General features: G+C 50.0%; 1 long non-coding RNA gene across 2 annotated transcripts; it reads left to right on the top strand.

The window, feature by feature from the left end:
- The first annotated feature begins 883 nt into the window (after positions 1-883).
- LOC308550670 lies at positions 884-20,079 on the top strand. 2 transcript variants are annotated; one of them, XR_013997951.1, is made up of 5 exons: positions 903-1,033; positions 2,261-2,359; positions 9,114-9,227; positions 17,126-17,303; positions 17,981-20,079. It is a non-coding gene; the product is annotated as an uncharacterized lncRNA (long non-coding RNA). The 2 variants fall into 2 exon arrangements; XR_013997950.1 differs by lacking the exon at positions 17,126-17,303 and having other exon boundaries at positions 884-1,185.
- Positions 20,080-23,613: the final 3,534 nt, after the last annotated feature.

Here is a 23,613-nt window from a genome sequence, read left to right as displayed (position 1 = left end):
TCAGCGGCGCGGGGTCCGCAGGGGCCGCGCGCAAAGCTCAGGCCGAGCGCACTCGGGGCAGCGTCTGGGGGCGGCGGGGACCCTCCGCCCTGGCGCAGATGTTCCTTCGGGGGTTCTCACCCAGTTTACAGAAAAGCGACCCATTTTTAAAGCCATCGGCCCACTATTTGCTTAACAAATGGACAGTGCGCTGGTGGCTAACTGCGGAAGCAATTTCCTCCCAACGACACAGCCATCACCTTTTTTTTTTTTTTTTTTTCTTTTCAATGTGACCAGACACTGGAACCTCCACAACTGTAAGGCTTTCTGCTCCCGTGGTGCGGAGCAAAGTGGAATCTCCGGGTGCCCACCGAGGGGCCCACAGATCCCGCCCAGGTGCGGGGCTGACCTCTGCCGAGTCCCGGGGGCGGCGGGACGCTGGCTAAGTGCCCCGCACCCCGGGAGACCCAGTGTGTCCGACCGAACGCAAAGAATCCGGGGCAGGACCCCCCCCCCCGCGCCCCGGCCCGGCCCCCGCGCGCGCCCAGCACCTGCACTTCGGGTTCCTGGCCCCCGCCCTCGGCACCCTTCGGACCCTGAACCAGCCATTCCCGGTGGCACTTCCTCACTTCCTCGGGGAGCAGCAGCCCACCCGCGCCCGCCCGCGCGCAGCCAGGTGCGCCCGCCCCGCCCTCACCTGGCCGAGCCCGCGTCCGGGGGCACCGGGGCCGCCGCGCGCCCCTCACGTGCGCGGGACCCGCGCCGCCGTCCCCGCCGTCGCCGGCGCCCGGAGCAGCTGGGCCGCGGCGGGGGCGGGGGCACGGCCGGGGCCGCCCCACTTCCTCGGCCCCCGCGCGCCAGCCCCGCCCTCGGGGGAGGAGGCGGCCGCGCGTCACCTTGGAGCGGCCCCGGGGCGCGCGGGCGCGGCCGCCGTAGGTCCGGCTGATGCAAGGCGGCGCCCCGCGCGCTCCTGGGCGCGGGGCCGCGCGGGGAGGAAGTTCGCCGCGGCCCCTCGGCCTGGGCTGGCTCCCGGGACACGGCGGGTGTCCTCAAGGTACGGCCGCGACTGCGGAGTGGCGCGCGCGCTTTAGTTCAAAGTCAGCAAAGGGGACAAGTGTGGCTCGCAGCCTTCACGCTGCCTAGGAGCGAGCCTGCACTGCCCCCAGGGACGCGCGCCTGGCTCCCAGAGGTGCCCGAAGCGCAGAGGTGAGAGAGCACCCCCGTTCCTACCCGCCCCCCCCGACCTGGCAGGAGGCACCGGGGCCGCGCCCTGGAACCCGCGCCGCGTGCGCACGTGGCGCATCGCGTCACCATACTCATTTCCAGATGTATTAGCCAGGCGGCTCGTAGCACCCCTGGCTTAAGACGAGGGAAATAAGCCTCGGACGCATGAAGGAACCTGAATTCAGCGAGCGGCGCAGTCAGAGCAGCCTCAGGCCGGTGGCACGTTAGACTTTTCCGCTGCGCTTTGGCCAGGGCATCGTCTCCTGCCCCGGAGACCAGTAACCGCGGCAAATAGAATATAAAGGAAAGAGGGGAAAGGGCCCTCAGGAGCAGCAGCAGCCACGCCTCTCAAGCTGGCTAACGACGGCCTGAGAATAGTGAGGGAGCCCACAAGAAAAGCTTTTTCCTTCTACCTCCGGCCGCAGCGGAGGGGGTTCCTGTTCTGTGGTCCCCAAGGCCCAACCGCAAGTCAACACTGAGTAACAGCTTGTTTCAGTCGTCAGATGCTACAGAAAGTGAAACACGGTCGGATGCAGAGCTCCAGGGTGCACCTTCCTCCCCTGCTCGCGGTGCGCGCCTGTCCAACTTCGTTGAGGGATTTTTTTAAATCGTCCCAACATGTCACCCGCCGCGTCTGTGTGTTTTGCGGAGGAAAAGTGCACCGGTGCTGTCGCCTTAACTGATTTAACTCCCCTGCAAAACCACGGGCAGCCCTGAGAGCAGCCGTTGGACTCGGGCTGATAGATGTGTCACTGCACCGTTGTGACACTGAGCTGCTTGATTTAAACAGGTTTTGAACCAGGTCTCCCATTGCAGGCCCTAATAAATAAAATCTGTATTTTCAGTAGGTGGTCTTCTCTGCCTTGCCTTCTCAATTTCCATAAGCGACCAAGTATTTGGCGTCTGAAAAACAACTCTGTTGTCAACGAGGTGATGGCGCCGCAGATCCCTCACTGGCCGCACCTGCGTGGGCCCTCCCCGGCACCTCTGCTTTTGCGCCCTAGACGGCAGGCGCGTGGCCACGTGGCAGTCTAACAGTTTTCACCTGTTCTCTTAGGTTCTCAGCGGCAGGCTTGCCTTCTGTGGATCCCCTGAGCGCTCCTTTGCTGTCGCAGCCGATGGTGCCTGTCACACGCTCGGAAGCTCTTCAGTGGAGGTATGTCAGCAATGTCACCGTGCCTGTTGGAAGGAGCCGCAGCAATTTAAATAGGATGTGTTGCAATGGCTGTGGTCGCCTGCAGACATTGCCCATGCGTGAAAGGAGGCTTCTCTGTCAGAGAGAAGGCCCTGTGTGTAAATGCACAGCAGCCAGAGCTCCAGCCCTTCTCTGCTCCTCGGGACCCAGGACAGGCCTGCCTGTGTCATCCCACCGGCGCTGGCTGTCCGTCAATCCAGCCGGGCTCTAGTTGCAGAACTGGAGGCGAATCTTGTGAGTACACGTCTCCCAAGGGCCCAAGAGAAAGGTATCTGAGATCTGCTAACAGTGACACAGAGCGTTGGTACCTAGCGTCCCTCACAGTTTCCTTCATCGGTTCTTCTTGTCGTTTCTGTGCCAATGAAAGCTGAGTAGGAAAACAACTCAGATAAAAACATAGATCTAGACCTACCAGGGGTGAAGCCCATGTGATGGTCCAGGCAAAATGTGGTCCATTGTGCAAGTGGCAGGTGGTTAGTGCGTGTTTTAAGGCAGGATGTGTACTTTGTTAATGGCGTTGAGGGAATGGCACGCCTTTTATGGTTAGTGCAAAGAGTTTTTGTTATTATATTTACTCACGCTTTTTCCTATCCTGTAATCCTCATGTCACATTCTAGAAAGCATAGCCTCTGTTTATAGTGGCAGGTGCGGAGAGACCAAACTGAGTGAGGCAATTCAGAGCAAACCCTGCCACTTAACTAGCTGTGCGTTTTCCTGCGGGTGGTTGGTAGGGTTTCAGTTTCTTGAACAAGGGAGTTGCCCTACCAGAAAAGGAGTCGTCCTCCTAATGACTCAGAAGGCTTATTTTACAGCCTGCCTTTGGAAACCAGCGCCAGCATTTAATCGTCTTAATAATAATCCCATGTAGCAAATTATGTTAGGTGCTTAGACACACTTTGAGCATAAGCTGTAGCTGGAAATGTTCACAACTGGTAAGTTGCTCAATGTTACGCTTTTACGGATATGAGAACTTTTATAGGTAAGAATTCCATGGTCAGGATGAACATCTGGTCATAGTTGCTTTTAAAAAGTTAAAATTATTAGAGACATGCAGGGTAAATCTTAAAAGATTCCATCCCCCAGTCACCAGGTGGGTAAAGCAAACCCAAATTGGCTTTTTTTTAGGTGAATCTCAACCTTGCTCAAGGGTACTCACTAATCACCAACATTTTTGTCTGGTGCTGTGAATCCCATCCATTTAGCCGATTGCTTAAGCCCCCCCCCCCCCGGATTAAACCAGGCCACGGGAGCGTCTCACACCGCACGTCATTGCCACGGCCCCACGCAGAGCCACCTTTGTTGGGTCACACCCTGGCATGTTGTCGTTGGCCACAGTGAGGAGCATCTTGGGATCAGCCGGGAGAAATGGGCCGTTGAGTGTGCACTTGGAATGCTGGTCAGGGTCATTGTTTTTGAAATTCTGGTGACTGTTTTAAGGTGATCCGCACAGTTTTCAGTCAGCTCGGGAATGCAAATCCAGGCTTCCCTGCAGCGGCCGGCTGGTTTGCATTCCCCGGGTCCTACAAAGAACACAACTCACTTTGTTTTCGTCTCTAATTTGACTACTGCAATGCTCAGAGCGGCCTCCCTCTGTCCAATATTCAGAAATGCTTTTTTGTCCACTGTATCATAGGGTTGTATTTTTCTACCTCATTTCCCTAAGGAATTTTCAAGACCAGAATATTAGGATAATTTTCCATTCCCTGTACAATGAGATATCCATTCGACACATTGATTCGCACAAGCTACAACCAGGGTCACAGACTAGGATGCCTGCAGAGGCCAGGCTGGTGCGATGAAGTGTGACTGAGACCACATATAGGAGCATTTTATTTCAGTTACTGTGAACTCTATACTGGCCCAATAATTCAGGTGGCCTGAAGCCAGGTGGCCATGTGTGTCCCCCAATCAACAATGGGCCAAGCTCTCAGGTGCACACTATGGAGATAAGATAAGATCCCCCCTGCCCTCCAGGGGCTCACACTTTGGTGCAGGGAAAAGACATGGATATAACCGCTCGAGAGCTAGGGAGCCACAGAGGGAGGAGGATCCGACAGCAGCGGCTGCAGGGCCCAGTCTGTGGAGTACGGAGCAGGTAGACCATATACAAGGGGATCAGCGGGAGCAGTGACTCCAGGCAGCCCCAAGTTGAGGAAGGAGATCCCCGGGGGTGAACCAAGCTCACGTCACTGGGATGAGCACACATGCCACCAGCAGAAGATCAATTCGAAGACAGAAGGCAGACCTGTTTAGCACTATTTCCGTAAATTGTTTACTCAACTAATCAGAAAATTAAAATATAGATGCACAGGGACATTAACTGATTTTGGACTCGAAGTCTCCAGCCTATTGTGACTGCCTGGAACTTATAATTCGAGTAAATTTTCATTCACCCAGCCTCCAATTACTGGCTGTAATGATGACCTACAAGGGAAGTACAGAATAACTAATTAATGGATTGAAAGCAGTCTGGAAATACGTGGGGCTTTATTAAGTGCATCATAATAATATTTTCAAGCTGGCTTGGTACACAATTACCTGTTTTACAGATTAGGTCCATCTTCATAATGACTATTGCTGACACTTGCTATGAAGATGTGGACCCGAAATAAAAATGCTAGTAAGAAATGAGATTTTAAAATGAAATGAATTCCTTAATTTCCAGTATACAGGTGCTAAATCTTTTTTTCTTATTGGGAGACACCTAACCTGAAAATTATACATCCGATAAAGGGCTTACTCTTTTAAAATATAACTTTGTTTAGTTTGAACTTCCTATTAGGCTGGTTTTAAAATGGATAGGAAACCTAAGACCCTGTTTAGTTAAATACAAAATATATTTTAGACCATTTAAAGCGGGGCTGGGGAACATCCAGCCCACGGGCCACATACGGCCAGCGCAATCATTTGGCCTGGCCCTACCAAGGCCTCACCAAAGAGAAGCAGTTCCAGCCATCACCTTAGGGGTGAGTTAGTTAAATGTTTGACCAAATATAGCAGCTAATTTTTAAGTTGATAATTTTGTACGACCCGAGAATGATGCTATAAATATCCAAATGGCCCTTGGCAGAAAAAAAGTTCCCCACCCCTGATTTATAGGGAAGAGAGCCTCAGCCAATCCTCTCAGTGTCAGAGGGATCTGGACCTAGTCCTGAATTTTTACACTGACATTTGCACCCACCCTCTGGATGGCTTGTCACCTGGCTCCTTACTCCGGAGGGTGTTCGGTGACACTGATGAACTTGTGAAATGTGGGCCCATGTTCAGTGCCTCTCATTTGAAAGCCCCAGCCTCCGATTGCAAACTGAGTATGTTTTGCCAGGCACATCATTGGGAACAGGTGCTCGGGGGATTCCAAGAAACCAAGACGGGGACCCAATTAACACACCAACGCAGGAGACGAAAACAGTCCGTGGCTTTGGGCCTGTGAAGCCGCCTTTCTTATAGCCCCTGTCTTTCCTCCCCAGTAATAAAACCTAATCACTTTTCTGGAGATCCAAGCCAATCCCGACATCCTGTTACCTCCCCTGAATAAGCTGTATTTTACTATATTACGCGAATTCCAGTTTTGTTACAGCATCTCCCTCTGAGGGGGAGTTGTAGGGAGTAGGCTCAGAGAGTCAGCACTTAAAATGCCAGCAGGGACGTCGCCCGGTCGCCTGAGCATGTTTTGTGTGGCCCCGAAGTGCACGTTTTAGCAGGGTGGGCTTCTGGAGGCCGTGTCCCCAGGAGCTGGAAACGTCCATGGTCACGTGATGGTGGCACGTGGCAGGAGAATTAGCTGCACCCTGAAAAGTGTGACTGAATGTCTAAAGGGTGGAAATTAACAAACGGAAAGGCAGGCGATCAATGGACAGTGGGGGGAAGCAAGCCGGGGTTCAGACTGGCGAGGGAAAGCTATAAATTGGGGGCACAAGAAAATCAGAAAGTCCAAAAGTGAAAATAAAAATCAGAAAGTCTGAAGATAAGAGGCTACGTCACACAGGCCCAGTGTGATCACGGTGCGCACTGCGCGCAGCTGTAGGTCAGACCAGAAAATGGATTTTTCTTCTTTGGGATCGCGTCTCTCTCAAGATGTAGTCATTGGAAACACAGCAAGGCTTTTTTTTTTTTTTTAAATATATCTTTATTGATTTCAGAGAGAGGAGAGGAGAGAGGGGGAGAGAGAGAAACATCAATGGTGAGAGTCATGGATCGGCTGCCTCCTGCACGCCCCCGACTGGGGATCGAGCCCGCAACCTGGGCCTGGGCCCTGACCGGGAATCGAACTGCGATCTCCTGGCTCCTAGGTCGATGCTCAACCACTGAGCCACACTGGCCAGGCAGCAATGCTTGTCTCAGTGAAGGCTTCCTTTTGGTAACGCTCCACTTTACTCAGGCCTTTGGAAAGAGCAAGAGCGCTTGGGCCATTTGGGGAGTCAGCAGGTTTGCTGCAAGGATTTTTGCTGCTGCTGCTAAACTGTCCCCCCACCACCACCACCACTACCCCCCCCCCCACACACACACAGCCTCGTCGGCTTCCCTTAAATGGCAAAGGCTGCCTCTGGCTGTGTAGCCGGGAAGTAGCTGAGTTTCCCCTAAGCAGGGTTGGGGCCTGGGTGGATCGGGCCTCAGCCCCCTCCCCCAGGAAGTCCTCCCGGCCCGCAGCTCTGCAAGCTCTTCAGCAGGTGGCCCAGTGTCCGGGTTGAGTTCGCCCAGATTGCAGGCTTTCTTCCTTTTAACCGCTCATGTATTTGAAACCCACTGTCCATTCAACTTGATGACCAAAACTGCACGTCTCATATCGGGGCAGGAGGGTGATTTTCCCCAAACGGTGAAATCGCGGCCACCACACAGCTGTGCAGTGTCCGTGTGAGAGGTTTTATTTTACTTGTTATTAAAGAGGGGACCCGGCTAAGACGTTACAGCCGGCTCAATGAGAAGCCATAAAAACACAGATGTCTGTGGGTGTTGGTTCACTAAGGGGTCCCCCTACACGGACGGCAAGGACAGACCACTCTAGGCTGGGGTGGCAGGAGTAAGAAGAAGGGAACTGACAGGACACGGCTTGTCTGGGGCGCAGCTCTGCACACCCCCAGGTCCTTGAGGCTCGCCTGGAGCCCAGGTGGTCTCAGCAACCCATTGCTGCCGCAGGGCCGCACCCCTGAAAAGGACCCGCTGCGGGAACCGGGAGCGGGAGGTGCAGTCCAAGGACAGGGAAGTGGGGGGAGTCCCTGGTGGCCGGGGCCCAGCTCAGGGTCCTTCAACGACTCTCTCCAACAATGGAGCCGAAGGATGTTGAATGAATACAATGAATATGTTGAATGGTTTGCAAATGATACAGGCCAGCCTTTTCCGATGGACGGGAACCTTGCTCCGCCACGGAACAGAATTGATTTGCGTAACTCTACCCAAGAATTACTTTGCATCGCTGTTAATCATCTAAAATTCACCAAGTTACAGTTCAAGGGCGGGGAAAGGCTAAAGTCGGACGATCTGGAAGTTTCTGTTGGAGACAGTGCATAGTTTTCCAGGGAAGCACATCTCCCCCTCCCCACCTTGATGAGAAAAGATATTAACATTTATCAAGTACCTACGCGTTGCCACAGCCGAAACACTGGGGAAAACCCTCCCACCCGCCTCGGAAGATTAGTTATTAGTACTAACGTTACCATTGAAACATGCCTTAGATTACAGGTTGTATTTAGATTTCATCAGGTTTTCATAAATGGGCTCTTTCTTCCCAGCTCCAGAGCAGGCTCCCACATGACATTCAGCTGTCTCCCCAGTCGCCTCTGGTCCTTGTTACTCGTGACCTTGACAGTGCCGGGGAGCCCTGGCCAGGGGCACTGTGGACTGGCCTCCGGTCTGGAATCGCCTGTTTTCCTTTGGACTAGAATGGGGCCTGTTGGGATTTTTTTTTGTTTTTTAAATATGTCTTTATTGATTTCAGGGAGAGGGAGAGAGAGGGAAACATCAGTGATGAGAGTCATGGCTCGGCTGCCTCCTGCACGCCCCCCACTGGGGATCCAGCCCACAACCCGGGCAAGTGCCCTGACCGGGAATCAGGCCGGGACAGGTTGGTGGTCGACCGCTGAGCCACACCGGCCGGGCGTGGGGTCTGGTTTTTCAGACGTGCCTTTATTGTCACATCCGATGGGGGGTATGCAGGATGCATGATATCTCCAGGGTATCCCCGGGGGTGTTAGCCATCACTCTAGAATCTCTCCGGATTTTTAAGTCACTCTCGGATCCTGCTGTGCAGAGCATGGAGCTGAGGCGGCCGGGCCCTGTCCCCTCCGCCTGTGAGTCAGCTGGCACCCCGCCTGCCCGCCAGTACCCTTCCCCAGGCAGGAAAGGGCAGGGCCGCCACGGGCCCTGGCGAATGGGCTTGGTTTGTCCCGCACAAGCCGGGGCAGGAGAAGCTCTGCAGAGCCCCGCCCCGCCCCCCACGCGGGCCTGGGACCTGGGAGCGCCTCCCGAGCAGGAGCGAGGCCCCTCCGCGGGGACTCCAGGGGGACAGGTAAGCTTCACGCTGAAGGCGACCCGGCGCCTCTCAGAAACTCCCCACTCCCGGCCCTTCATGTCTTCGATCCGGTGCTATTGATGGCTTCTCTAGGACTCTGTGTGCCCTCTTTTTAAGGATAAAAAGATCCCATTTCATAAATTCATGTGACCGTGGTGTTTTCTAAAAAAAACTGCATGCACAATAGACTAAAAATAATCTCTTTTTTAGGTTTTTTCTTCCTGACTTCCTGGGCATAGGCGGTTATTCTTCCTAAAGATGACAGATCGCAAGGAAATAAATTCCTGCCCCTGTGGACCTTCTCCTGCGAGCAGACTCTATCAGGTGGGTTTGGGAGGCCTAAGGAACAAAGGAAAGTGAATTTTTGTGTTTGCTTACTGGATGGACGGTTTAAAACAGGCCACGCCTGCTTCCCTTAGGAGACCTGCCAAGAGCCTGAATGCCCCTGTCACAGGTTCCTGCTTAAATAAAGAAAGGTGGGCGTTAGGCCGCTGTGTCACTCCAGCTCCTCCCAGGCTGTCTCAGGACAGAGGGGCCCAGGGATCATGCAAAGGACAAGCCTTTGCTGCCTGAAAGGACACCTTTCCCAGCGGTGCCCACGGATACGTTTCTGCTGGGTTTTTTATTTTAATTGGAGGGTAGGAGGACTAGCACACGTGGAACCGTTGAACTAAACCTTAAAAATGAAACATGTTGTGAGTCTGTTAACTAAGGGAATTCCGCTTTAGTTGGGGCGACTGGCTCAGGAGGAATGGTCTACGCAGTCTTCTGCAGAATATGGTAAACTTGAAAATCAGTTTCATTGGGGTCAAGTGTGTTACATGTGTTACTATTAGAAATAGATCCTAAACTAGTATTTGTTGCAACTCTTCAAAAACATTAAGCTCTATCCCAGCCGGCGTGGCTCAGCAGTTGACCATGGACCTAGGATCCAGGAGATGGGGGTTCGAGTCCCGGTCAGGGCACAGGCCCGGGTTGCTGGCTCCTCGATCCCCAGCAGGGGGCAGCCGATCACTGACTCTCTCATCATTGATATTTCTCTCTCTCTCCCTCTCCCTTCCTCTCTCTGAAATCAACAAAAATATATTTAAAAAACAAGACAAAAAAAATTAACCTATAAATTTTGCCACTGTTCACCAGCTTACAGTTTTCTTAGAATGTTTTTCACTAAAAATTTAATTTTTTAAATAGACTCAGGGCTACTCGGAGGACCTATTTCTTCTTGCACGACGCTTTATTAGTTTGTCTTTCAAGGAATTTGTCTGTTAATCTGCAGTGTTAAATTTATTGGCCTAGAGTTCATGAAGTTCCCTGACATTCACTATAGAATTTGCCCTGATGTAATCTGTCCCATTAGCATATGGGGCTTCACTCTTTCACATCACGTCTGGCTATTTTGTCAACATTACATATTATCAATTTTATCAAGTAATTTAAATTTCATTTTCTCTCTTGTGTCCACTGCTTTCTATTTTGTTGATTTCCATTTTGATCTCTATATTTGCTCTCTTCTACTTTGGGTTAAATGTGATCTTTTGCTAGATTCTGAAGGAAGAAACTTAAGTCATTGACTTGAGCAATTTTTTTTGTTCAATGGAGTTACTTAGTACTGTAAATACAATCCCAATGTGTTTTACAGCATTCAACAGATTTTTTTAAATTTAGTTTTATTGTCAAAAGTATTACAATGACCCCTTTTCTTCCCATTGCCCCCTTGCACTCCCCCCACCCCCAGGCCTTCCCCTCTCTGTTGCCGGTGTCCATGGGCTATGCATATACGCATGTAAGCTCTTTGAGTAATCTCTCCCCACCCACACCCCCCTCCCACCCTCCCCGCCTTCCCTCTGAGATCCTCAGTCTGTTCCACGCTTCTATGTCTCTGGATCGGTTTTGTTCATCAGTTTATTTTGTTCATTAGATTCCACATATGAGTGAGATCATGTGGTATTTATCTTTCTCTGACTGGCTTATTTCACTTAGTATAGTACTTTCTAGTTCCCGCCATGCTGTGCCAAAGGATAAAAGATCCTTCTTTTTCACAGCTGCATAGTATTCCACGGTGTAAATGTGCCACAGCTTTTTATCCACTCATCTGCTGATGGGCACGTGGGCCTTTTCCAGATCTTAGCTATTGTAAATTGCGCTGCTATGACATAGGGGAGCATAAGTTCTTTGTTATTGGGCTGTTTATCTTCCTTTTGTTAAGTTTTCTGAGTTCCTCATACATTTTGGATATTAACCCTTTATCGGATGTGTCGTTGGCAAATACGTTCTCCCATACAGTGGGCCCCCTTTCCGTTTTGTTGGTGGTTTCTTCTGCTGGGCAGAAGCTTTTTAGTGTGATGTGGTCCCATGTGTTTATTTTCCCCTTAGTTTCCCTTGCCCTAGGAGATGTATCAGCAAACATGTTGCCACGAGAGATGTCTGGGATTTTGCTGCCTGTGTTTTCCACTAGAATTTTTATGGTTTCATGTCTTACATTTAAGTCTTTTATCCATTTTGAATTTGCTTTTGTGTATGGGTAAGTTGGTGGTCTAGTTTCATTTTTTTGCATGTACCTGTCCAATTTTCCCAACACCACTTATTGAAAAGACTGCCTTTACTCCATTGTATGCTCTTGCCTTCGTTGTCAGATATTAACTGACCATCATGGGGTGGGTCGATTTCTGGGCTCTCTGTTCTGTTCCACTGATGGATAGATCTGTTCTTGTGCCAGGACCAGACTGTTTTGATTACAGTGGCTTTGTAGTATAGCCTGATATATTGTGATCCCTCCAACTTTGTTATTATTTCTCAAGATTGCAGCAGCTATTCAGGGTCTTTTTTGGTTCTGTACAAATTTTTGGAATATTTGTTCTAGCTCTGTGAAATATGCTGTTGATAATTTAAGGAGCATTGCATCGAATCTGTACCTTGCTTTGGGAAGTATGGACATTTCAATGATGTTGTGTCTTCCAATCCATGAACACAGTATATACTTCCACTTGTTTATATCTTCCTCTATCTCTTTTTTCAGTGTCCTGTAGTTTTCCGAGTACAGGTCTTTTACCTCCTTGGTTAGGTTTATTACTAAGTATCTTAATTTTTTTGTTGCAGTAGTAAATGGGATTTTTTTTACTTTCTGTTTCTGAGAGTTCATTATTGGTGAATAAAAATGCCATCAATTTCTGGGTGTTAATTTTGTATCCTGCTACCTTGCTGAATTCATTTATTAAATCTAGTAGCTTTTTTGGTGGAGTCTTTAGGGTTTTCTATGTACAATATCGTGTCATCTGCAAATAATGACAGTTTTGTTTCCTCCTTTCCAATTTGGAGGCCTTTTATGTTTTCTTCTTGTCTGATCGCTGTGGCTGGGACTTCCAGTACTGTGTGGAGTAACAGTTGTGAAAGTGGACACCCCTGTCTTGTTCCTGTTCTTAGGGGAAATGGTTTTAGCTTTTGCCCATTGAGTATGATGTTGGCTATAGATTTGTCATATGTGGCTTTTGTTATGTTGAGGTTTGTTCCCTCTGTTCCCACTTTGCTGGGAGTTTTTTTCAAAAATGGATGTTGGATTTTGTCAAACGCGTTTTCTGCATCTATTGTTATGATCATGTGATTTTTGTCTTTTGTTTTTGTGATGTATCACATTTATTGATTTGCAGATATTATACCAGCCTTGCATCCCTGGAATAAATCCCACCTGGTTGTGGTGTATGGTCTTTTTAATATATTGCTGCATCCATTTTGCTAATATTTTTTAGGATTTTGGCATCTGTGTTCATCAGGGATATTGGCCTGTAATTCTCTTTCTTTGTCGTTTCTTTACCTGGTTTCCGAATTAGGATAGTGCTGGCCTTCTAAAAAGAGCTTGGAAGTTTTCCCTCCTCTTGGATTTTTTGGAATAGTTTGAGGGGTGTAGGTGCTAATTCTTCTTTGAATGCTTGGCATGCGGGTATTGTTACGTTTCATGTTGCCCCACAGCTCCTTTAAACTGTCCTCCTGTTTTTTAATTGTTTTTTCTTTTTGGTTCTCTGATTGAGTGATTTTTTTTGACCCTGTCTTCTAATTCACTGATCCGATCCTCAGCTTCCTCTAATCTGCTATTTATTCCTTCCAGTGTGTTCTTTATTTCTGCTATGTCAGTCTTCATTTCCGACTGGTCATTTTTTATCGTTTCTGTATCTTTTCCATATCCTCGTAATCAGTATTCTGAACTCTATATCTGACAAATTGTTTATCTCCATTTCATTTAGCCCTTCTGGAGAATTCTCTTGTTCGTTCATTTGGGGCTTGTTTTTTGGTTTGTTTGTTTTTTTTGTCTCCCCATTTTGGCTGCCTGTTTGGGTTTGTTTCTATGTGTTAGGTAGATCTGCTACGACTCTCAGTCTTTTTGCAGGGTCTCTGGTGCAGGACAATGCTAGACGCTGTTTGTGACTGGCCCTGAGTACTCTGTTTGGAGCTATCCGCAATCTACAGCTTGTGGCTCCCTCTGCTGGGGTTGGGTGCATTTGGACAGGACCAAGATGTTCACCAAGGTCTGCTTTTCCAAGCCCCAGGGCCAGGAGCAGATCAGGCAACAACTCTAAGTACCCAGAGATCTGCCTCTGCCCACAGACTGATTGTTCTTTTCAGTCTTTTTTTTTTTTTTTAATATGTTTTTGTTGATTTCAGAGAGAGGAATGTAGAGGGAGAGAGATAGAAACATCAGTGATGAGAGAGACATTGATTGGCTGCCTCCTGCATGCCCCCCACTGGGGATTGAGCCTGCACCCCAGGCATGTGCCCTGACTGGGAATCGAACCCCGATCTCCTGGATCCTGGGTCGATGCTCAGCCACTGAGCCGCACCGGCCGGGCTATTTGCTATCTGTTTTCTGTTTGCCCCGTCTCTTTGGCCCCTTTCTTTCTCTTTCTGTCTCCTTTCGGATTCATTGAATATGTTTTTGTGATTCCCTTTTGCCTCCTTTTGGGCTCATTAGCTGTACTATGTGTTGCTGTTCTAGTCACTGCTTTAGGATTGGACTTGAACTTACCATGGGCAACCGTCATGTGATGTCAGGCACTTTATATGTAGGAAACCTGTGAGAGCGCACTTCCATTTCTCACCTCCTGATGCTTGTGTTATTGTCGAACATTTTACTTAATATTAAGAACTTACTGAGCAAGAAGGAAGAGAGAGAGAAACAAAGGAAAGGAGGGAACAAAGAAAGAGGGGAGAGAGACAGAGAGACAGACAGAGACAGAGCAAAATAGAGCTGTAATGCCTGAGATGTGATTCTAATACCCAAGAAGCTCTGAAAACCAGCAGATTTCCACGACACATTTTACAGCAATACATGACCTCATCTGAGTTGATTTGGTGGCACGAGGCTAGTCGTAGTCTTCCTCCCTCGGGTGTAATTAATCACACATTTCACTAGAGAACGTTGTGCGGGAGGAGTTCACACAGCGGACCTGAGACTTGTCCTTGGCAAGGCCACCTGCAAGGTCGGCCCTCGACTGGCATCTGGGAGCTTGGATTTGGGGAGGTGGCTACCATCCCCTGACCCAGACGAGTGGCTCCCTGCGCCTACACCGCTCATCGAAACAACGTGGTTTATGCTGAAAACCCTGTTTTTCCTTCTGGGAGCCTTGAATTTGGGGCTGTGCCGGGCAGAGGGCGTTTGTGAGTGGAGCCCCCAGTAAAAGCCCTGCACCGAGTCTCTAATGAGCTCCTGTGGCAGACAGCGTGTCACAGGTGTGGTCACAATTTGTAGCTGCAGGAATTAAGGGCGGCCTGTGTGGCTCCGCGGGGAGGGGACTCCGGGAAGCTTACGCCTGGTTTCGTCTGGACGTCGCCCCTCGAGCCTTTTATCTTTGCTGGTTTTACTTTGTGTCCTGTTGCTGTCATAAATCCCGGCCCTGAGCACGAGCACATGATGCCGGGCTCTGGGAGTCCTCCCGGCGTATCGCCGGAGTGGGAGGAGGGCTTGGGGACCCCGGCACAAGAGCGGGTGTGATTGATTGTGTAGAGCGCCACTTGGAAGGAGCCAGGGTTGCCAGGGGCGCGCGCTCTGCGCCTAAGTGCCTGAGGTCCCCAGAGCTTTGGATTCCAGCCCAAGCGGGACCTGCGATTTTGGAGAAAAGACGGTGAAACTGGGTCCACAAACACACACCCAAGGAGATAGAAGCAGCTTCCGCTTAAAAGTAATTGAGGTGTTTTTATTACTGATTCTTTCCAGGTGGGATAAGTGGCGATGCCTTAAGTCACCTTGATGATGATGAAGGTCCTCGTAATTAAAAATAATAACAGCTGACATCTCTGAGGTCCTCGTGCCCAGCATCAGATGCTGTTTTGTTTTGTTTGTATTGATTTTAGAGAGACGGGAAGGGGAGAGGGAGAGACAGAGACATCGATTTGTGGCTCCACTGATTGATGCTTTAGTGGTTGGTGCTTGTGTGCGCCCTGACCGGGATCGAACCCACAGCCTTGGTCTATGGGGCCGATGCTCCGACCAGCCGGGGCCCAGGCACTGTGTTTAACTCCCCAGTAACTCAGGGATGCCCGTTTGGTTACTGTTCCTTTGCTTGTTGAAAAGGAGCTCAGGCTCAGGTTTGTTTTGCAACATGACCAATGCGACGCCGTTCAGTAGGCCCGGAGGCTGGATTTCAACCCGAGGTCACTGGGTTCGCTGTTTCCTTTCGTTTTCCCTGTCTCCTCGCTCCCAGACTCACCTCAGGGCCCCTCCCTGGGCTGTGTTTACAGAATTGCACCAGCCTGTTTGCTCGTCTCGGGGCTGAGGGCGAGTGAGGGCCCTTGTGTCCTCGCCACGCGGTCACCGCCGTGCGCTGACCCCTCACACCGGTGACCTTGAGCCGTATTAAATTTTCTGAGTGCCGACAAAGGCAGACTTGATCAATCCCGCTTGGAGGAAACAAAACTAAGTCACAGAGCAGAGGGGGAGGATGCAGGGGTCAGAATGGGAGCTAGGACTCGGGTCCCAAACAAGGCTCTGACGGAGCAGGGACGGGGGTCACGGTTGGGCTTCCTTCCACGTGGCGCGCAGGGGGTGCCCCAGGCCCAGAGCTCCTCTTAGAAGATCATTGGGCGTTGGTAGAGAAGTGGTTGCGCCTGGCGATCCCCTGGGGGGGGTAGTTAGAAGATACACCTGGGCCACCCCCCAGAGGTTCCGATTTCACTGGTCCAGGGTGTCGTGTGCACCAGGAGTATTAGACTTTCCGGATGATTTTATTGTGCAAAAGTTAATAACGGGACACTGTGTTCTCAGGTGTTCTCAGGCAGCAGGAGCCTGGCCTCGGTGGTGTGTAGGGAGAGGGGACAAATAGTCTAGAGTCAGGGTTTTATGCTCAGACGTCACCCTGTGGGCCCTGGAGAGGTTCTGGAGATAACAGGAGAAAAGTGATACTAATAGGCTTGGTCGGCAGCTACATCAGGAGGTAGGAGGACCCGCCTGGGACTTGTTCTTTAGCTAGGGAATCTCTGTGTTGACTGTATCTCGAATGTTCTCCAGATAGACGCAGTGAAGACATCAGAGCATCGCAGCGTAACAGAAACATCAGGACACCGGCTCCCTTCTCTGTAGCTAATTCCCGAACCTCTGATTTGATTTTCGAGGGGACGGGGGGCTGGGAGAGTGGGATGGAAATGAGTGAGGTTTGAACCGGCACACGTGTGGCGAAGAAAAAAGCCGTGGAAACCAGTTTCCATCTGGTTTGCTTTTCCCATCTCGCCTGGTTTCCAGGGAAGACCCGAGGCCGCATCCGGAGGCCGGCACTGCCCCCTGCAGGGAGAAATCGGGGAGCAGCTGCCGTCGAACCTGAATTTTCTCCTGAGCCTCCAGGGAAGCCAGGGGCACCCAGCACTGCTCCTGTGTCATCGCTGGCCCTCCCACCGGGCCATCCTGGCACTCCCTTGGTCCTTATATTTCAGACTAGCTTCGGAATGACTACTTTTTCTCCAAAAAGGTACTTTTTTCCCCCCGAAAATTTTACATCTCTCAAATCAGAATGTGGCCTGGAATTGATGGCCTGTCAGTGTAATGGGAAGATTTATTTTCCTTTGTGGTACATGAAGGAGCAGCTTACAGCCGATGTCATCTTATACTTGGAAAAATACAGCAGTATTTATTTTGCATGTATCTGAGGTGTGGCCTGAAGGAAAGGACATAACTATTTTTTTAAATATATATATATTTAAAAATATATAAAATATATATATGTGTGTGTCTTTATTCATTTCAGAGAGAAGGGAGAGAGAGAAACATCAATGATGAGAGTCATGGATCGGCTGCCTCCTGCTCGCCCCCTGCTGGGGATCGAGGAGCCTGCACCCCGGGCCTGTGCCCTGACCAGGAATCAAACCGCGATCTCCTGGATCCTAGGTCAACGCTCAACCACTGAGCCATACCTGGCGGGGCAAGTATGTAACTTTTTTTTTAATGTGAAAGACCCACTGTCACCTTGAGCCTCTGAAGCCCCTTCTTTCTTCGCTCTGCATCTCGCTTATTGACTAGTGTCCGGGCTTTGGTGCTGCGTCCCCGTGTCCTGGCCCATGCGTGATGCACGCGTGATTTTCAGCCACTCGCTCACCTTCGTTCGTCCCGTCCGTCCTCCCCCTCCCCTGACAGCCGTCAGTCTGTCCCCCGCGTCCATGCCTCTGCTTTTATTTTGCGCGTCAGTTTATCTTGTTCATTAGATTCTACATATAACTGAGATCGTGTGGTATTCGTCTTTCTCTGACTGGCCTATTTTGCTTCGCATTTTATTATAATCTCCAGGCCCGTCCATGCTGCCCCAAAAGGTAAGAGGTCCTTTTTACAGACTTTAGAGAGGAAGGTGGCGGGGGGAGAAACATTGATTAAAAAAATCAATGTTTTGTTAATGCTCCACTTATTCATTCATTCATTGGTTGATTCTTGTATATGCCCTGACCGGGGATCGAACCCCCAACCTTGGTGTAGCTGGATGATGCTCTAACCACGTAGCTACCCGGCCAAGGCTATAACCCTCTATTTTTAAATTTATATGACAGAATCCAAAACTGGGGGGAAACTAACCTAAAAAAAAATTCATATTATTTTTTGATCTCCTCTCCAGACACTAGACTGGACTCCGACTGAATTAAATTTTGCAGAAAGCTCAAGACAATTAGCAGGAGCAGAGATCCAGCAGCAGCAGAAAGTCCGCGTGGGGCCACCCGTGCCAGTCAGAGTCCAAATAAGTTGACCTGCAGCCGGGGACAGCGCTGGTTTCCCTCCGGGCCTATCCCCAGGCCAAGCTTGGAAGCCACGGCCCAGCAGAAAAGGTAAAGTGTCTGAGGGGAGACGGGAGGAACCTGTCATTGCTCGAACCCGGGGCCCGCCTGCAGCCGAATTGAACAGTAACCTTGGCAGAGGCGTGTTTGCAGCGGGACAGCCGGGGAGACACGCAGCAGGATTTATTCGACGTGCGGGCGAAGACCTGTTTCTGTCGGGAGATTCGTCTTCCATGTATGTGGGGGCGGAGAAAAGCCTAGAATTGGGGCCAGGCCCCTCATGCTACCCGTTTGGGACTGGCTGGAAGACGAGTGCGCCTGTTTCTGCTGCATCTCCCCTGATGAAAAGCAGGGGACCCGGGGGACAGGCCCGGCAGGCGGGCTGGGGAGCGTCTGGCTGTCCCCGAGCCTTCCCGCCGGAGCTCATCAGGCAGCTGTGTCTGTCCCCGAGCCCTGCTGAGCCTGGGACACGGCCGGCTGCAGCCCTTCACCGGTCCGATCCGGACAGCAGTGTTACAAAATAGGAATATTCCTCCCCCGCCTGAGATTTACAGGGAGCGGCATTTTTTCATCTGTTCACCAAGCCTGTGATACTGGGAAACGTTGGCCTTTGTCGAATGGGTGTTAAATGGCAATTGTGCCGACTGGTGGGTGGTTTCCCCCGTCCCACATTAGTGAAAGAAAAGCTATTAATACTTATACATCTTTTTTTTTTAAATATATTTTTATTGATTTCAGAGAGGAAGGGAGAGGGAGAGAGAGAAACATCAATGATGGGAGTCATTGATCGGCTGCCTCCCGCGCGCCCCCTGCTGGGGACCGAGGAGCCTGCACCCCGGGCCTGTGCCCTGACCGGGAATCGAACCGCGACCTCCTGGTTCACAGGTCGATGCTCACTCACTGAGCCACGCCGGCCGGGCTGCTACACACATCTTTTAAAGACAGAGGCCTCAATACGGCGTCTCAAAAATTGTCCTCTGTTCTCCTGAGCACAGGCTTGAGGCCACAGGTGGAACTGAGACTAAGAGAGTAGCCATGGTGACATTCTCTTATCCAGCTCATTTCTGTGTGTCCTCAGGGTGCTCCCCCACTTCTGTTCCTATTTGGGGGTGTTCAGTGCTCTTCGCTGTCCACATTTTCGTAAGTGCCAGCCTCAGGCGTGTCCCTGTAAACATGGAAGTTAGAAGGGGACCTGTGTGCGGTTTTGTGCAGCCCTGGGTGCTGTGGGAAGAGCGTTGGTAATATTTCCCACCCGCCCGAGTCTTCCAGTCTCTGACACACCCGTCGATCAGACACGAGACATTAGAGACAGCAGGAGAGCCTGCTGGACCTTTGTGAGCCCAGTGTCCATCGCAGAAAAGACTTGAAACCTGGCCCCTTAAGGATATTTTTGTCACCATGGTTTCCCACGTATGAGTGCTTCCATTTGCATAAAAGTTTCTGGTCTCTATTTTTATCAGCCTGCTCTGCACGGTACCTGCAGCAGAGTGTTCTGTATACTTTAAGGATCGGCTTTTACATTGTTAGTGGGAACGTCTTTCCCCGCAGAGCCCCGTGGTTTCCTCTTTCTCTCTTTTAACTTGGTTCTTAACACTTTGCAGATTTCCCAGAACGGCTTCCTTAGAGGGGAGACGCAGGATAGTTCATCATTGCTCCCCAAGTCAAGTTCTTCGGAGCACTGTGGCCAATTTGGGCCATACTTTGAGAGCCTCTGTCTTAAAATTACTGATTGAGTAATTATATAATTTCATGCAACCCAGTGTGATTTCTTTCCTCATTTGAAAACATTGACAGTCTTCTTTTTACTTTTTAGATAGCAGACGAAATGATGGATTAAACTTATGAGTTAGCCTAGTGCCAACTTAGTAGTGGCACCAGGGGTCTTCAGGTGTGTTCAGTGTCCACCAAGGTTAGCTCGCGGGTGAAATAAACGGCTGAATGGAAACACTGCTGTCGATTCAGATATTTGTAGGGAACTGACTCTGGGCCGGATACTGTGGCATGAACCTCAGAAGGGGGGGCACCGTGTGCTCTTAGGGGAACTCACAGCACACAGACCACACCTCGGGGCTCCCCCTGAGAGCCGCACTAGTAAAACGCTAAGACAATGGGTGGGATTCACACCAGCTACGGGGGAGACGCATGGCTGATTCGGGGGACTGAAGACTTCGAGAACATCGGACCCTCTCCTGTGATGTGGTGGGGACGTGAAGCCCTCATCAGCTGTGGGAGAAAGAACAGAAGGGTGGCTGTGGGAGTTCAAGTCCACCGATTCCCTGAGCTGCCCACAGAGGGTCTCTGCTTCTCCCAGGTAGAGCCCCATAGTGGAGGGGGGTCCACTCGAGCCTCACAGGTTGATGCCAGTAATTGTTTTTGTTGATATAACTAGTATCTCCCATCCTGCCCCGCAATTCATGCAAACTTCTCCCCCCATTGATATCGGAGCAAGCCAGTATCCTCTTTATTGTAAATTTATTGTACTTAGAAAATTGAGGCCCCAGGCCTGTGAGGCTGAGGACCAGATTCTAGAATGTGCTGATCTGAGTGTGCAGCGGTTGGAGGGTGGCTGGGAAGACAACCGGGCAGCCTGGAGACTGACGGTGCCCCAGCCCCGCTCATGCTTCTGTGAAAATGAAACCTCGTGCTTACAGAGAAGACACACACACAGGTAGCGATGAACATCATAATGGGGTTCACAAGGGAGGGATAACAGGGCCCAACAGAGACGATTCCGTCGGTTGGGGGTGTCTGCAGACTTAATGTAGAAGTTGGCATTTGAGATGAAACTTACGGGATGCAACAAGTTTCTTCAAGCACAGAGGGGATGGGTAAGTTTCCAGACAAGGAGCAGTTGGCCTCTGATCATTGCCTTTGCGGAAAGAAACATTACTTGGTCAGGGACATGGTTGCTTGGTCAGTGACAGGCTCTGTCCTGGAGGAACCGGGAAGCCGCTGCTCGAGGGCTACTGGCTTTCTCGTGAATGATGCCAAGGGGCCTTTCTGAGGGCCTGTGTCTTTCCTTGGTCATTCCTCAGTGTAGCTGGGTCTAGGGCAGAGCAGAGCAGAGCAGAGCCCACCAAGAACCTGAGGATTATGCAGCTTGACTGACTCATTAAGGAAACTGCAGCCACAGCCCAGGAAGTAGATACCACAGGAAGGATTTTAATTAGTGAAAAGCAAATGGGAGCTCCGTATTTCCAACTAAAGGGTCCAAATAGGTCTGAGAAAGTGTGGGTCAATTTAAGCATTTCCCTAGCAGTGCTCACCTAGTCATAGGGGAGTAAAAAGACAGATTTTAGGGATTTTTGAATTAGAACCCAAGGCGCAGTTATCCAAGAAGCCCCCTACTTGATTCTGAGGCCGTCAATGAGAACCACGTGGGAATCACTCATCCAACCCGACTCAGCTGTATGAACGTCTCAGTCTTCACAAGGCTTAGTTCTCAACTTCATGCGGTAACACTGAGCTTTTCTTTCTAACACCAACATCTTATGACATCACGCACATTGAACTGAAAATCACGCAACTGTGGACAGGTACAGAGCCAATCTGAGCAATCACACGTGACTAATGTGAGGGCTATTTCAGCAGTTACATTTTCAACTGCTGGGCTCTTTCATACATGACGTGCATTCTCTCGAAGTTTTTATTGGGAATGCTTGAAATACCTCATGCTTGCCCACCAGATACGGGCAATGGAATGCATTGCCAGCGCCCCAATAAAATATGCCGGGAAATGCTGCCATCTTGTGGACAAACGTGAGAATGCAGTGCCTGTATCCCCAATAAAATTACACACGGGGAAATGCTGCCGTCTTGTGGACAAACGTGAGAATGCAGTAACAGTATCCCCAATAAAATTAGATACGGGAAATGCTGCCGTCTTGAGGACAAACATGAGAATGCAGCGTCTGCATCCCCAATAAAATCAATACGGGGAAATGCTGCCATCTTGTGGACAAACGTGAGAATGCAGTCTGCATCCCAAAAAATATTAAATATGGGGAAATGCTGCCGTCTTGTGGACAAACGTGAGAATGCAGTGCCAGCGTCCCCCATTTAATTAAATACGGGGAAATGCTGCCATCTCGTGGACAAACGTGAGAATGTAGTGGCAGCATCCCCAATAAACTTAGATACGGGGAAATGCTGCCGTCTTGTGGACAAATGTGAGAAGGCAGTGCCAGCATCCCTAATAAGATTAAATACGGGGAAATGCTGGCGTCTTGTGGACAAACATGAGGATGCAGTGCCTGCATCCCCAATAAACTTAGATACGGGGAAATGCTGCCGTCTTGTGGACAAATGTGAGAATGCAGTGCCAGCATCCCCGATTTTATTAAATACGGGGAAATGCTGCCATCTGGTGGACAAACGTGAGAATGCAGTGCCTGCATCCCCAATAAAATTAAATCCGGGGAAATGCTGCCGTCTTGTGGACAAACGTGAGAATGCCTTGCCAGCATACCCAATAAAATAATTAGCTGGAAAAGTGCTGCCATCTCGTGGAGAAATGTGAGAAGGTAGTGCCAGCGTCGCCCATTTAATAAAATCCGGGGAAATGCTGCCGTCTTGTGGACAAACGTGACAATGCAGTGCCTGCACCCCAATAAAATTAAATACGGGGAAATGCTGCCATCTTGTGGACAAACGTGAGATTGCAGTAACACCATCCCCGATTTAATTAAATACGGGGAAATGCTGCCATCTTGTGGACAAACGTGAGAATGCAGTGCCTGCACCCCAATAAAATTAAATACGGGGAAATGCTGCCGTCTTGTGGACAAACGTGAGAATTCAGTAACACCATCCCCGATTTAATTAAATACGGGGAAATGCTGCCGTCTTGTGGACAAACGTGACAATGCAGTGCCTGCACCCCAATAAAATTAGATACAGGGAAATGCTGCCGTCTTGTGGACAAACGTGAGAATGCAGAGGCAGCATCCCCGATTTAATTAACCACGGTGAAATGCTGCCGTCTTTTGGACAGACGTGAGAATGCAGTAGCAGCATCCCTGATTTACTTATAAATGGTGAAATGCTGTCGTCTTGTGGACCAACGTGAGAATGCCTTGCCAGCATACCCAATAAAATAATTAGCTGGAAAAGTGCTGCCATCTCGTGGAGAAACGTGAGAATGTAGTGCCAGCATCCGCAATAAAATCAAATACAGGGAAATGGTGCCATCTTGTGGACAAACCTGAGAATGGAGTGCCAGCATCCCCAATAAAATTATAAAGAAAAGCTGCCATTGTGTAGAGAAGAGTGAGAATGCATGATAAGCATCCCCAATAAAATTAACATTAATTAGTAACAAGCAAATGTGGTTTCTTTGGGAATGCCCACAATGCACTCTCATAGTGCCCACTAGGTGGCAGCAGAAACTCATCAAGTGATTTTATTGGCGGTCGTGGCAATCGATTTTCATAGTTTTCCAGCAGGTGGCAGCATTTCTTCACCAAATGATTTTTTG

The sequence above is a fragment of the Miniopterus schreibersii genome (genome assembly GCF_964146895.1).
Source record: "Miniopterus schreibersii genome assembly, chromosome: 22".
NCBI classification, from domain to species: domain Eukaryota; kingdom Metazoa; phylum Chordata; class Mammalia; order Chiroptera; family Miniopteridae; genus Miniopterus; species Miniopterus schreibersii.
This window is presented reverse-complemented; position numbering and strand designations above follow the sequence as displayed.